Source organism: Aquarana catesbeiana, linkage group LG03 (assembly GCF_042186555.1).
Source record: "Aquarana catesbeiana isolate 2022-GZ linkage group LG03, ASM4218655v1, whole genome shotgun sequence".
NCBI classification, from domain to species: domain Eukaryota; kingdom Metazoa; phylum Chordata; class Amphibia; order Anura; family Ranidae; genus Aquarana; species Aquarana catesbeiana.
This window is the reverse complement of record NC_133326.1, coordinates 110097490-110113512: the sequence shown is the minus strand read 5'-3', so window position 1 is coordinate 110113512 and position 16023 is coordinate 110097490.

Sequence of the window (16023 nt, the reverse complement as noted above, 5' to 3'; positions counted from 1 at the left end):
AGATAGCCTTCCCACATCACAGGGGTTATTTTCCACATAGCCAGTGATGGTGGTCAGTCTCCAATAGCCTAGCAGTGGTGGTCAGCCAACTTGTGTTCACTAATGGTAATCAGTCATCCTGTGATCATTGGTGGTGGTCAGTTTCCTCTTGACCTGCACTGATCCATCAGCACATTGTGCTGATTATGAAGAATAAAGCAACACTCATTAACGCGCCTATGTCGAAATGATGTTACCACACGGCTGAGCTGTACAAACAAGCTGCTCTGCCCTAGTTCTCTGTTATTTCCCAGTGCATTCTGGGATACAGAATCCTCCCCTGCCTCTTCTCCAGCACCCAGCTTACACTTTATAAACATCTAAAAATAGTTTTATGTGCTTTACGGGTGCAAACCTGTTTGGCTGTAGAGTGGGTGGTGATAGAGGAAAAGGAGTCCTCTGCCTGATGCTTGGAGAAAACCCCCTCAAGTACCCTGCATCAGGTGGCTTGGGTCCCCATGTCTCATGGTAGAGAGTATGTGGAGGAGAGGTGTAGGACTGGCATCCGTGCCATGTGAACAGTATGTGAATTTGAGTGGAACATCAGTGTGCTACCCTGCAACCCTGTATGTATAGGTGGGGCCCAGCTGTGTGTTCTTAGTTCATATAAATTTCAGATGAAAAAAAATGTGTCAATCTTGATTCTTCTGGTCTTCACACCTTTTGGTTTTGGTTGTCATTCCTTGCTTTTTCTGGTTGTGAGTACTAGAGTGGGACAGGTTAGGTAAAACACACTAAGACACAGGAAGCGTATTCACAATGGCTCAAATGTCAATTCCAGATTGATGGTACAATACAACACTTTAGAGGCATGTGTCTCCCCTCTCTCTCTTTGAAGTACATCCTGGGAATGTAATTTTTCTTCTCTCTGGAGGAACCTGTTGTCTGGCACAAAATTGTGAAGGTGTGTTGAGGGGAATACCCTGTGTCATTTTGTTGTATAAAAATTAAAATATTTGCGTACAGTTTGGTACCTGTGAGTGGATATATGTCTATCAAATTTCAGCCCCATTTTGCCATCTGCCTTTTAGATTCTCATGCAGATTTTTGTCAGTTCCATCGAAGCCGTAAAAGCTATAAAATTCCTCCTTTGAGAGCATTCAGGTTCTTTGCCAGCATGTATTATCTGGGTAAGTGCATAATATTTCACTTTTCACTTTTCCCTTTTCTAAGTGATGTAGTTAAGCAGGGCTAACTGTGACCCCTTGTATTTTTGATGTTCCCCCATGAATGACTCTTGTGGGGGGTTTTTTCTTCTCTTCCTCCTCTTTCCTTGATCCTCTTTGGCTAATATGATTGTTAGAGTCATATATCATTTTTGTATTTTGTATTGTGTCATGGTTATCTTTTTTTTTTGTCCCAGCTGCCACTTTCAAGCGTGAAAAGAAAGAGAATAGAAAAACGCATTGATTCACATGCTTGTATCATCTATAGTGTCCGTCTTGACCATATTACCTCTCTATAGTGTGATTTTAAATGGCAGTTTTAATATAAAATAACAAATTGATGATTCTATAACAGTGGATATTTCGGTCTTTTTCTCATGTGTTTGGCACACTTAAAGTTTCTTCCCCTGTTAAATTGAGGGTTACCTTTTCAATTGGTATGGTCCCCTCTTCTACAGGGAAAAATATTTTGGAGTTTTGACATATATGGGATGGTGCTACAATGAGACTATATTTATGCTTGTGCAGGGTTCACACTCCTTTCTGTTGCTGGCAAGTTCCAGATTGAGTTTTTTACTTGCCATGGAGACAAAAAGTTCTGGTTATGCAAATAGAGAATTTAGAGATCCTGTACATTGATTGCATAGCCACTATGACCATCCATGTGTTATGTAAGTTAAATAAAACTTTTTTTATTAACTTTAAAGTATCAGGTTGTACCTTCGACCTAAACAATTGTTATTTACCAATATTTTGTTGATAAGACGTAACAAAGTCTATCGCTAAAGAAAATCTTATTGTGATATTTTAATGATGCATTATGTATATTCCCAACTGTAAATTTTCTTAACAGCATTTCCTAATCAGGTTTCCTGTTTCCTTTCTCTCAGCAGTGGCCGGAAAGAGCTGAAAAAGGCTGACGTAGAGAAGTACCAGTAGATTGTACGGAGTCCTTTAATATGTTTCAAATTCCCACGACCTTGTTATTTGGGAAGTGATTCAGGGCAAAAAAGATATGAAGGTTATTCATTAGGCAGTGGCAGAGCCTCAGCCGAGAAAAGGTATTACATTGAAATCCCATTTGAATGTATACAATTGACTGAAACATTGTGTTGGGGCGTTCTTAGCGATAAGCATACTCGACTTCTGATGCCCAGAATTTTTCCATTGGAAGTGGGTCAGCACAAACACATTTTAGGTTGTACTCATTGCCTACCCAAAGATAATGGAAGCAGTTGTTTTGGTAAGATCAAGAGCCAAGATTGGCCACATTATGGCCACATTTAGAGGAAACTTTTCACGGGAGGAGTTACATTACTGACCTTTTTTTTTAATATACTGGTTGCATTTCTGTCAAAACCCTACCCTGACTTCAATAGTATTGGTTGGTTAGGAAACTAAAGCTGGCCATACATTAGTAGATTTCCATTTGAAAATTTTCATTTCAAGAAAGTTTGTTCAATTTTCTAATCATTAGAAGGTGTCAAACTTTTTTTTTTTTTTTTTTTTAACCACAGTGATGAAAAAATTTGAAGAAGCAGGATGGAAGTTGGGAGCTTTCAACCCTGTTGGACAGCTATTACCTCTTATCTATATTGTGATTTTAAACAGATGGCAGTTTTAATGTAAAATAATAAATTGATGATTTTATAACAGTGGATTTTTTGGTCTTTTTCTCATGTTTTTGGCACACTTAAAGTTTCTTCCCCTGTTAAATTGAGGGTTACCTTTTTCAATTGGTATGGTCCCCCTCAAGGATCAGTCATCATTCTACAAAATCATTTTATTGGTAAAAGTAACATAGGAACATAATAACTACCCAAGTATGGAATAACAGTCACATAGTATAAACACCATGATTGATACATTGTATCGGGCTTACGATATGCACCTAACTATCAACTCCTTTATAAGGTTTCATACATAAGTAAGTTTTTACTCAGAAGTCCTGTGAATGTGCATTCTAGATTGGTTTCATCACCCATTGAGGATCATTCGCCCAGCACCACTTGGGGGCTTTTACTCTGTTCACAATGTATCAATCATGGTGTTTATACTAATGTGCTTGTTATTCCATACTTGGGTATTTATCATATTACTATGTTACTTTTACCAATAAAATAATTTTGTATAATGATGACTGATCCCTTGGCCCCAAAAAAAACCTTTTCCATGTTGGACACTACAGTGGGGGAAATAATTATTTGATCCCAGGCAGATTTTGTAAGTTTGCTCACTTACAGAGAAATGAAGGGGCTATAATTTTTTTCATAGGTTTAATTTAAATGATAGAGACAGAATATCAACCAAAAATCCAGAAAAAACACATAATACAAATGTTATAAATTATGTTGCAGTTCAGTGAATAAAATAAGTATTTGATCCCTAAACAAAACATGACTTAGTACTTGGTGGATAAACCATTGTTGGCAAGCTCAAAGGTAAGACGTTTCCTATAGTTCGTTACCAGGTTTGCAGACATCTTAGGAGGGATTTTAGTCCACTCTTCTTTACAGATCTTCTCTAAATACTTAAAGTTCTTGTAAGGTATAGTTTTGTTTCCTATAAAAATAACAGACATGTTTTACTCTGCAGTGGATTTGCACAGAGCAGTCCAGATCCTCCTCTTCTTGGGTCCCTCTTCAATGCTCCTGACCCCTCCTTCCTGTTCATTGCCCCCACAGCAAGTAGCTTCCTATGGGGGCACCCGAGCCGAGTCACAGCTCCCTGTGTCCATTCAGACACGGAGCCCCGACCCAGTCCCGCTCCCTCTCTCCCCTAGCTGACCTTGATTGACAGCAGCGGCAGCCGATGGCACCACAGCTGTTTTTCAGCCAATCAGGAGGGAGAATCTCAGACGACTGAGACAGTCGTGTACATCGCTGGACAGAGAGGGACCTCGAGTAAGTCTTAGGGGGGCTGAGAGGGACTTCTACACACGGAATGTCATCAGACTTGTCATCTTAAGGCATAGAATGCCTTAAAGGGGTTGTAAACCCTCGTGTTTTTTCACCTTAATGCATCCTATGAATCTGTCCTATGCACAGATTGAGCATGTTTGGGATGCTCTCGATCGGCATATACGACAGCGTGTTCCAGTTCCAGTTCCTGCCAATATCCAGCAACTTCGCACAGCTATTGAAGAGAAATGGACCAACATTCCACAAGCCACAATCAACAACCTGATCAACTCTATGCGAAGGAGATGTGCTGCACTGCATGAGGCAAATGGTGGTCACACCAGATACTGACTGGTTTTCGGACCCCCCCAATACAGTAAAACTGCACATTTCAGAGTGGCCTTTTATTGTGGCTAGCCTAAGGTACACCTGTGCAATAATTATGCTATCTAATCAGCATCTTGATATGCCACACCTGTGAGATGGATGGATTATCTAGGCAAAGGAGAAGTGCTCACTAACAGATTTAGACAGATTTGTGAATAATATTTGAGAGAAATACATAGAAAAATTTGGAGATTTTTGCGTTCAGCTCATGATAAATAGGGGCAAACACAAAAGTATTGCGTTTATATTTTTGCTTAGTGTATATATATATATAATCTCACAAAAGTGAGTACACCTCTTGCATTTTTGTAAATATTTTAAAATATCTTTTCATGTGACAATATGTGCTGTATACAGCGCTCCCAAAACGCCCCTGCCTTTTGAATGAATGGGCAGCAATTCGGAAGCGTCGCAACACGGGTGATTTTAACCCCTTCTTCTGCCGCTAGTGGGGTTAAAAGTGCCCCACTAGCGGCAGCGCTGCCAGAACGCCCCTGCCCATTGCAATGAATGGGCAGCGCTTCGGAAGCGCCACAACTCGTGATTTTAACCCCTTCTTCGGCCGCTAGTGGGGTTAAAAGTGCCCCTCTAGTGGCTGAAAAACGCTGCTTAAGCAGCGCCGCTAAAACGAGTGGCGCTTTAGCACTAAAGGGGTCTTATGTTTGATCATTTGACTATGAAATCTGCTGTATACAGCGCTCCCATATATATATATATATATATATATATATATATATATATATATATATATATATATATACACAGTATCTCACAAAAGTGAGTACACCCCTCACATTTTAAAAGATATTTTGTTACCGGTATATCTTTTCATGTGACAGCACTGAAGAAATGACACTTTGCTACAATGTAAAGTAGTGATTGTACAGCTTGTATAACAGTGTGAATTTGCTGTCCCCTCAAAATAACTCAACACACAGCCATTAATGTCTAAACCGCTGGCAACAAATGTGAGTACACCCCTGTCCAACTGTCCAAAATTGTGCCCAATTAGCCATTTTCCCTCCCCGATGGCATGTGACTCATTAGTGTTACAAGGTATCAGGTGTGAATGGGGAACAGGTGTGTTAAATTTGGTGTTAACGTTCTCCCTCTCCCAGTTGAACCATTACCTCCCTTTGTACAACAACATCTTAACTGAAGTATTCCAGTAAACATTAACAGAGTATAAATGCATTGAGTGTTGTCTTGTTACCTAAAGGTGCTGCAATGATGTCTGAACTCAGAGTGTCAGGTGGGTTGGAATGTTTACAGGGTCATGGCGATGCAGATGACCTGAGGGAGTGATTGCAGTCACCAAGGGGGCCATGCTACATTTGGGGGCTCGTCCGGGATGCCATCTGCAGTGAGCCCTAGCCAACCTAGACAAGAGCCACAATCCGCGTGGGAGGCTGTTTCGGTAGCAGCGGCAGCCTGGGGCAGGGATTAAGGAGCTCAAATGGAGAGAAGCACTGTTCTAGAGGTCTCCGGAAGTGAACACACTGAGAGTGAGATTAGAAAGTGGGTGAGAGCTCTGGCCCCAAGGCACCGGGCCTACATTGTAGACATGGAAGCCGAGTACAAATTAGATCAAGTCTGGGTACTACTGGAATGGCAAGAAGAGATACCTATGTGTTTCCAGAAGGAAGAGGTACATCTATCCGGAGGAGTGATTGATAGAGTGAACCCCCTCAAAGTGGGGGGAGAGCCTGCTGAGCATCAGCCTTCGGCAAGGGCTCAGGAGAAGGGCCCAGTACCGGTGGGAGATGACTCCCAAGGGGCCAATATCCCTCCTCTCTCTTTCTACACAGATATGAGCCTGTTAGTTGATAGTTTGGTGAAGAACGGCTCTGGAAATGCCAGAGACTTAGGTTTTTCTCAGGGCAGTTACCGACTCCTTTAGGGGAAGATGAGTTTGAAACCTGAATGAGGCAGGCTCTGCAGACCATGAAAGAATGGAGTGTTTTGGAGGCTGTGAAATGATAACGGCTCAGTGAGAGTCTTCGAGGCCCAGCAGCTGATGTGATTCATAATCTGAGGATGGGGAAGAAGACTTGTGTTTCCATGGACTACATAGACAACCTGTATGCTGTATTTGGAAGTGTTGAAACTACCGCAGACTTGAAGTACAAGTTCAACCACACCCAACAGCAAAAAGGGCAGAGCCTGTCTGAGTACATATCTCGAGTAGACAGCTGCATTAAATTATTCTCAAGAGTGTTATTGATCCCAAAGATGCTGATCAAACTCGTCTAGACCGGGTTCTGCAAGGGGCTAGGCCAAATCAACCGATTGTATTAAAGTTGTTACGAAAGAGAACCAAAGTAATGCCTACATACCCTGAATTGATAATAGAAGTACGAGAAGCAGAGGCTCTATTAGAAAAGAAAATCCAAAGGACAAGAGAAGTGGGCTCTAATACTGGAAATATGGAGAAAGTGGTAGCCCGTGCTGTTCATGTGGAGATGAATTTCTCGGCTGAAGACAGTGGACAGTGGAATGGAGCCATTCCTGACACTAATAAGCCAGTAAATGAACTGGGACCAACTGAACTAATGCCTCAGGTTGCTCGAGCTAAAACCCAGATGTATCATGACTTGATGCAGGTGATGGAGACTCAAGCTAAAGTCTAAGAACAAGGGACTCACCAAGGGGAGTCAAAAGTTTCCCAAGGGAAAGAGAGGGAAACTTCAGGGAACCTCAGTGAAGGAGCTAGTTGAGAGTCCTGAGAGAAGTCTGAGCTCCAAGGTCAATGAAAGACCTAGGAAGGAAAAGGGACGCAAGTCATCTGCTGTTTTCCCCCCTTTTTCACCCAAGGAAAGACCTAAGAAGAAAATGAGACACAAGCTCTCTGTTTCCCCTCCCCTTTCCTTGCCAAGGAAAACAACAGAAATTAAACCCTCAAGGAAGGAGAGTCGGAGGCAGGAAATCAATGCACACCCTACTGAGCGAATAGTTAGACCAATTCCGCCACTTCCAAAAAGATTGATTAGGGCACAAACTATAGAGTCACCTGCTGGAAATCTGCCAAAGAACTTAGTGGGGCCCTCCCCTATAGTCTAGATACAAGTAGAGGGCATCTATACTCAAGCCCTGCTGAATACGGGAGCCCAAGTGACAATGCTATACCGAGATTTCTTTCACAAGTATTTGAAGCATATCCCTTTGTGTAAACATGAGGAGTTAGAGATCTGGGGCATAGGGACCCAGAAATGCCCATAAGACGGATACCTACCCATCAAGATAACCTTTGATACTTCCCTGGCTGGGAAACCAGAGACCTTTGACACATTGGCTGTTTGCCCCCGACCTTCTGGGGCAGGCTGCAATTCTTTGTTGATCGGCACCAACACCAATCTTGTGAGGAGACTGCTCACTCCCCTGGCCTTGGAGGGCGCTCCAGTGGGGAAAATCCACCCTCAGCTGCGACAGGCTTTTCAGCAAGTGTTGCAGGAGAAGAAGGCCCCCGTGGAAGGAATAGGAAGACTGTGGCGACTGGATGCCCATGAAAAGATCTTGCAGCCAGGTGAGAGGGTCTGCTTGAAAGCCACTGTTGAGCTATCGTGGGACCAACCGGGCCCTTATGTGGTGGTTGAAGCCGATTCAGCAGAGGAGGATGTTGTAATAGAATTGGTACCAGAAGTCATACCCACTAGGGCATTATTGAAAAGCAGGGGTGAATCCCTGTCAGTGTGAGGAACGTCACCGGTCACCCGATTAGCCTGAAGCCTCAGATGGTGATTGGGAAAGTGAGCGCTGCCACCCCAGTGACGGGGAATGATCTAGTCCAGAAGGGAAATGGAAGAGAGACCACTGTCCACTTCCCAAATCTACCCTTAGGATGGGAGGAGAAGGTTAAAGCCCAATTAGCCCAATGGGAGAAGACGTTCTCCAAAAATGACTTTGATGTGGGCTGCGCCCCGAGTGCCCAACACCGAATACGGCTAACAGAAGATAAGACTTTTTGCGAAAGGGCCAGGCAAATCCCTTTGTGTGACCTGGAGGATCTTAGAGAGCAGCTGGCTGAGCTAAAGAAGTCAGGGGTCATCAAGGAATCTAGTAGTCCTTATGCTTCCCTGATTGTGGTAGTGAGAAAGAAGAATGGGTCACTCTGGATGTGTATTGATTACTGAACCTTGAACCGGAGGACTATCCCAGACTAGTATACAACCCCTCGCATAGAAGAGGCCCTACAATGCCTATCAGGGGCCGAGTGGTTCAGTGTGCTGGACCTGAAGAGTGGATACTACCAGATACCCATGCATCCGGATGACCGAGAAAAGACGGCCCTCATCAGCCCTCTAGGATTTTAATTAGACTGAATGCCAAAAGGATTAGCTGGGGCTCCCGCCACTTTCCAGAGACTGATGGAGAACACTGTGGGGGATATGAATTTGGTAGAAGTACTGGTGTACCTTGATGATATCATCATGTTTGGTAGGATGTTGGAGGAGCATGAAGCTCGGTTGGAGAAAGTTTTCCAACGGTTACACACAGAGGGGCTAAAGCTGTCGTTAAAAAAATGTCAATTCTACCAGACCTCAGTTACGTATCTTGGGCGTGTTGTCTCAGCCGAGGTGATAGCTACTGACCCTCAGAAGTTGGAGGCCTTACTTTTTGGCCCTTCCCAAGCACCGTCACTGAACTGAGGTCATTTTTGGGATTCTGCTCCTATTATAGGAGATTCGTGAAGAACTTCTCACAGATTGCTTTGACCATTGAATGAACTTTTAGAGAGACAGACTGAAGGGGATCCAGAGAAAGCCAAAAAGGGGGGTCTCAGGAGGCCACATGAATCCATTCAGGAACAATGGACGGTGAAATGTGAAAAGGCTTTTGAATGCCTGAAAGAGAATCTTGTGAAGGAACCAGTGCTGGCCTATGTGGACCCATCCAAGCCTTATGAGTTGCACGTGGATGCCAGCAGAGATGGCCTTGGAGGAGTGCTGTACCAAGAGTCAGAGGGAAGACTCCGCCTGGTAGCTTATGTGAGCAGCAGCCTCACTCCTCCTGAGAAGAACTATCATGTACACAAATTGGAGTTCTTGGTCCTCAAGTGGGCTGTGGTGGATAAGTTACGTGATTACCTGTACGGGGCCACCTTTGTGGTGGAAACGGATAATAACTTACCTATTGACCACTGCCAAACTGGATGCCACTGGACATCGGTGGTTGGCTGCTCTGTCTGAATTTCAGTTTATTCTGAAATACTGGCCAGGAGTGGGAATTTGGGACGCCGATGCCCTTTTCCGAAGACCTCATACTAGGGCTGGGGAAAAAATCGATTTAAATCTTGAATCGAGTTGAGAGGTCAAATCGATTCAAAATTTAAGCAAATTGAGTTTTTTAGATTTTTTTTTTCACCGCGCCAGTCCTGAGGCACTGCGGGCAAGGAGTTTTTAGGTGAGGCCGCGGCTTCGGCCTAGTCTGCGAGGCCGGACGCCGCGGACTAGGCCGAAGCCGCGACCTCACCTAAAAGCTATGCCCGCAGCGACTCCAGACCGGCGCGGTTTCCAAAGAAAAAAACACTCGATTCGAATCGTGAATCGAGTTTTTTTTAAGAGAATCGAAGATTTTTTTTTTTTTAAGAAAATCTCCCAGCCCTACCTCATACCACAAATGTTGGTCAGAAGAGTTAGGTCCATTTGCCCCTGGAAGGAGTGTTAGCTGTATTTCAAGGAATTGAGCATAAGCACAGAGGTGCAATAGGAGCTGAAGCCGTGGGAGCCACTCCTGCTGGCATGCACATTTACTGTGATTTGACACAAGTGCGCAGCCAAGAATCGCCCCAGTTGACAAAAGAAGATATGAGGCGGGATCAACTGGAAGACCCATTGGGGAATCTTATGAGGAAGTCACTTTCCGTTTGGGACCCTACGATGCTGTTGAATAGTTCCATTGAGGGCACCAAAGTGGTCTAAAGAGAATGGGAACAAATACGATTGGAGGATGGAATCATATACCGGAGAGGCCCGTCTGAAGGGCCAGAGGGCATTAGTCAACTGTTCCTCCCTGAAAAGCACAGATTAAAAGTGTTGACCGCCCTTCATGAAGTTCATGGTCATTTAGGCCCTGACAGAACTTTCACTTTAGTCAGGAATCAATTCTATTGGCCATTCATGAGAGCTGAGGTGGAAAGCTACTGTCACTCTTGTATCAGATACATTCAGAGAAAGACTTTACCAGGCAGAGCAGCCCCAATGGGCCACCTTCGGAGTCAGGGACCAATGGAGTTGTTGTGCATTGATTTCCTGTGTCTGGAACCTGACTTGAGTGGATGGAGTAATGCCCTGGTTGTGACAGATCATTTCACCGGTTATGCCCAAGATTTCCCCACAGGACCAGCAAGCCAGTACGGTCACAAAAACCCTAGTGGAGAAGTTTTTCATTCATTATGAGCTGCCTCAGTGCCTGCACTCAGACCAAGGTCGGGACTTTGAGAGCAAACTAATCAGAATATTATGTGAACTTTTAAGTATAAAGAAATCCAGGACTAATCCTTACCACCCTCAAGGGGATCTGCAACCTGAACCTTTCAACCGCACCTTGCTGAATATGTTAGGAACACTTCCCACTGAAAAAAAATAGCATCGAGGAGACCATATAGCCACAGTAGTACATGCTTATAATAGCACCTAAAATGATTCTAATGGGTACTCCCCCTACAGACTAATGTTTTTTGATAGAGAAGCTTGTTTACCTGTGGACCTGGCTTTTGGAACATCATTAGATCATACCTCTCAGGCCTCTTATCGGGGGTATGTCGACAGGCTTCGGAAGAATTAGAAGATGGTCTATGAGAAAGCCAAGGAAGCATCCACCACCAGAGAACAGAGGAACAAGAAACTCCCTTCCCCAAAAAAGTTTTATCCCTATTGTGGGGTTACCAGTACGGTATTTAAAGATTGAAATCATATCCCCTCTCAAGTGTCTCTTCTCCAGAGAGAATAAGTACAGTGCTCGCAACCTTTCCTCATAACTAATATCCTCCAGACACTTTATTAGCTTAGTTGCCCTTCTTTGTACTCGCTTAATTTCCAGTACATCCTTCCTGAGGACTGGTACCCAGAACTGGACAGCATACTCTAGGTGTGGCCGGACCAGAGTCTTGTAGAGCGGGAGAATTATCGTTTTATCTCTGGAGTTGGTCCCCTTTTTAATGCATGCCAATATTCTGTTTGCTTTGTTAGCAGCAGCTTGGCATTGCATGCCATTGCTGAGCCTATCATCTACTAGGACCCCCAGGTCCTTTTCCATCCTAGAATCCCCCAGAGGTTCTCCCCCCCAGTGTATAGATTGCATTCATATTTTTGCCACCAAAATGCATTATTTTACATTTTTCTACATTAAACCTCATTTGCCACGTAGTTGCCCACCCCAATAATTTGTTCAGATCTTTTTTACAAGGTTTCCACATTCTGCAGAGAAGTTATTGCCCTGCTTAGCTTAGTATTGTCCACAAATACAGAGATTGAACTGTTTACCTCATCCTCCAGGTCGTTTATGAACAAAATAAATAGGATTGGTCCCAGCACAGAACTCTGGGGATCCCACAACCCACCTCTGACCATTCTGAGTACTCCCTATTTATCACCACCGTCTAAACTTGCCCTTGTAGCCAGTTTTCAATCCATGTACTCACCCTATGGTCCATGCCAACGGACCTTATTTTGTACAGTAAACATTTATGGGGAACTGTGTCAAATGCTTTTGCAAAATCCAGATACACCACGTTTACGGGCCTTCCTTTATCTAGATGGCAACTCACCTCCTCATAGAAGGTTAATAGATTGGTTTGGCAAGAACGATTCTTCATGAACCCATGCTGATTACTGCTAATGATACCGTTCTCGTTACTAAAATCTTGTATATAGTCCCTTATCATCCCCTCCAAAAGCTTGCATACTATTGATGTTAGGCTAACTGGTCTGTAATTCCCAGGGATGTATTTTGGGCCCTTTTTAAATATTGGTGCTACAATGGATTTTCTCAAATCACTTGGTACCATTCCAGTCAGTAGACTGTCAGTAAAAATTAGGAACCATGGTCTGGCAATTACTTTACTGAGTTCCTTAAGTACCCTCGGATGCAAACCATCTGGTCCCGGTGATTTATTAATGTTAAGTTACCCAAGTCTAATTTAATTTTGTCCTCTGTTAACCATGGAGGTGCTTCCTGTGATCTATCGTGTTCTATCTTAGCCGCCCTAATTGCACCCTTACATTTCTTGTTGCATTCTTTATAAAGTCTGAATGCTGATGATGATGAATGCTGACGATGATCCCTCAACCTTGTATTTTTTGAAGGCCTTCTCCTTTGCTTTTATATGCATTTTTACATTGGAGTTAAGCCATCCAGGACTTTTGTTCGCTCTTTTAAATTTATTACGCAATTGAATGCATTGGCTAATGCCCTTATTTAATATGCTCTTAAAGCAAACCCATCTCTCCTCCGTGTTCTTTGTTCCTAAGATTTTATCCCAATTCATGCCTTCTAATAAGGTTCATAGTTTAGGGAAGTTGGCTCTTTTGAAATTCAGTGTCTTTGTATTCCCCTTATGTTTCCTATTTGAACTATGAAATTTTCCTGCAAGACTTTTAGGAACTGGCGAGTTTTAGACGAATGCATGGTTCCCTCCGCCCAGTCTATGTCTGGATAATTAAAATCCCCCATTATGATAACACTTCCCATCCTTGCTGCTAATCCAACTTGTTATAGGAGATCCGTTTCCCCCTCCTCCCTCAGGTTAGGGGGCCTATAGCATACTCCCAGTAATATTTTCCCCTTAGCTTCATCTCTTTGGAGCTTTACCCATAAGGATTCCACCTCCTCCCTAGCTCCCTTAGTGATGTCATCGCTCACATTCACTTGTACATTATTCTTAATATATAGGCATACCCCTCCCCCTTTTTTACCCTCTCTATCCCTGCAATAAAGGGTATACTCTTGAATGGTTGATAGCCAATCATGATAGCTGTTGAACCAGATCTCTGAAATTCCCACAAAATCCAAATCCTCCTTGTACAACAATATCTCTAGTTCACCCATCTTGTCCGCCAGGCTCCTAGCATTGGTGAACATGCCATGTAGTTTAGACCAGTCGCATACTATCCTCTTATTGGGTGTTCCGAGATGGCCACTAGCACTTGTTGCTATACTTACCTTGGGTTTATGTGCTTTAGTCAACCTACCACTAATGCCTCCAATTCTACCCTCTGGAATATGTTCCGCGCTGACTATGTCTACCTCTGGGCCCTCCCCCTTCGCCTAGTTTAAAAACCCCTCTGGGGTTTTTTGGCCATCTTTACTCCCAGCTGATCTGTACTCTCCTCATTTAGGTGCAGTCCATCCCTTCTATAGTACTGGTGATCGACTGAGAAGTCGGCCCAGTCCTCCAGGAATCCATCATTTATTGTTAGAAGATCCCTCTTTGGATCAGTTGTTGGCTGTTGCAACTTCTAGTTTGTCGTATAACTAACCATTAATTTTCTTATGATACAGTGAGGTAATCCTACAGGTTGTGTTCTGTCTTCGGGGACCAAAGACTTTCAAGTGGGGGGGAGATGTAGAAGGTAGCAATGTGGACTACAATTGCAATGAACAGCTATCCCCGGCACTATCTGTATATTATATCATCCCTCTAGTGCCCAGTGTTACTAAACTGACATCATATGTGTGAGCCAAAAAGAGGGGATTGTGGGATTGGTAGTTCCATCAGGTGACTGTCCCATTACATGATCATACACTCGGACCACATATCCCAGGGATCTTTGCTACCTTCGGGGAGATTGCTGGGAAGAGCTATAAAGGAAACCGGAGACCCATCCCACACTCTCTTCTTCCTGGGACTTGTGCGAGAAAGGTCTCTCCGTACAAGGAGAGTGAGGTTACAGCCTACCACGCGGGGTACATTATCCTCACCTGACTGAGAAGGGGTCCACCGCTGCCTGTTGTTCATCGGACATCTGATCAGAATCGACCCTACAGTCCAGCGACCCATACTCCGTGCTTCGCACCAGGTCACCGTGCCCAGCGGGCCTGTAGCCAGGGCGTCTATACAGGAGTCGCTGTCTAGAAGGAGCTGGTCGTTGGTGAGAGGGCAATTGCCTACCTTTGCAAACCTTTCCTTGGTTGTTTTACCGGGACGCTGTGTACAGACAGCTTTACTTTGGGAACACTTCACTGCATTTCTATTCGAACATTGTACATAGGCATCTTTAATTACATATATCACAAGATATATTATCACTCTGTTACTACACCTTATTGGATATAGTTAATGAGCTCCGACTGCCGGCGAAGACCATCAGATCTGCAACGGGACATTCTGTCATTGCTGCTTAGAGGGCCCCACTACCATACTTGTTTAGCTTCATCTCTCATTAGGATAATAAATGGTTGAACAAGCAGGCCTGGGTTTTCTCTCTAGAAGTATTGTCAGAATTGACGCTTAACTTTGCTTATCCTTATAGGTTATGTCCAAGTGATACTCCATTATATATATATATATATATATATATATATATATATATATATATGTGTATATACACATATATCCTGTTGTTGCCAACTGTTCTAACTGTTTTACTGGGGGAATCATTCGACTGAGCTTGTGTTGTTATCCAAAGTTCAGTTGAACCATTACCTGCCTTTGTACAACAACATCTTAACTGAAGTATTCCAGTAAACATTAATAGAGTATAAACCCATTGAGTGTTGTCTTGTTACTTAAAGATGCTGCAATAATGTCTGAGCCCAGAGTGTCAGGTGGGTTGGAATGTTTACAGGGTCATGGCGATGCAGATCAGCATGTATATCCAAGCAGTCCCCAAGGGGGCCGTGCTACACAATTATATGCCACTTTATGTAGGTCTATCACACAAAATCCCAATAAAATACACTTACGTTTTTGGTTGTAACATGATACTTGAAATTGTAATATTGTAAAATTTCAAGGGATAAAACCCCTGTCATTTTTTCCCCATATGGGTCCCATTGGGGAGATTTTCCTTCACTTCCTTCCCCATAGTCAAAAGGAGAAGCGAGAGGAAATCCCTCGAAAGTGAGGAAATCCCTGGTTGTCTCCAAGGTCATCAGAACTAGTGTCCGTAGTGGAAGATTTTCCCACGCAAGTACTTTTTTTTCTCTCATTTGTTCCTCTGGACCAGGGGTCTCCAAACGTTCTGAACAAAGGGCCAGTTTACTGTCCTTCAAACTTTAGGGGGGGCGGACTGTGGCATGTGAATAAAGAAAAGGTCTTGGCGTCAGTGAAGTAAACAATGCCCCATCATTGGTATTGGGGGGAATAATAGTGTTCCATTATTGGCATTAGTGAGAGGAATACTGCCCCATTATAGGCTTCATTGGGAGGAATAGTGCCCCATCATTGGTGTCAGTGGGAGGAATAGTGCCCCATCATTGGTGTCAGTGGGAGGAATAGTACCCCATCATTGGTGTAAGTGGGAGGAATAGTGCCCCATCATTGGCATCAGTGGGAGGAATAGTGCCCCATCATTGTTATTAGTGGGAGGAAT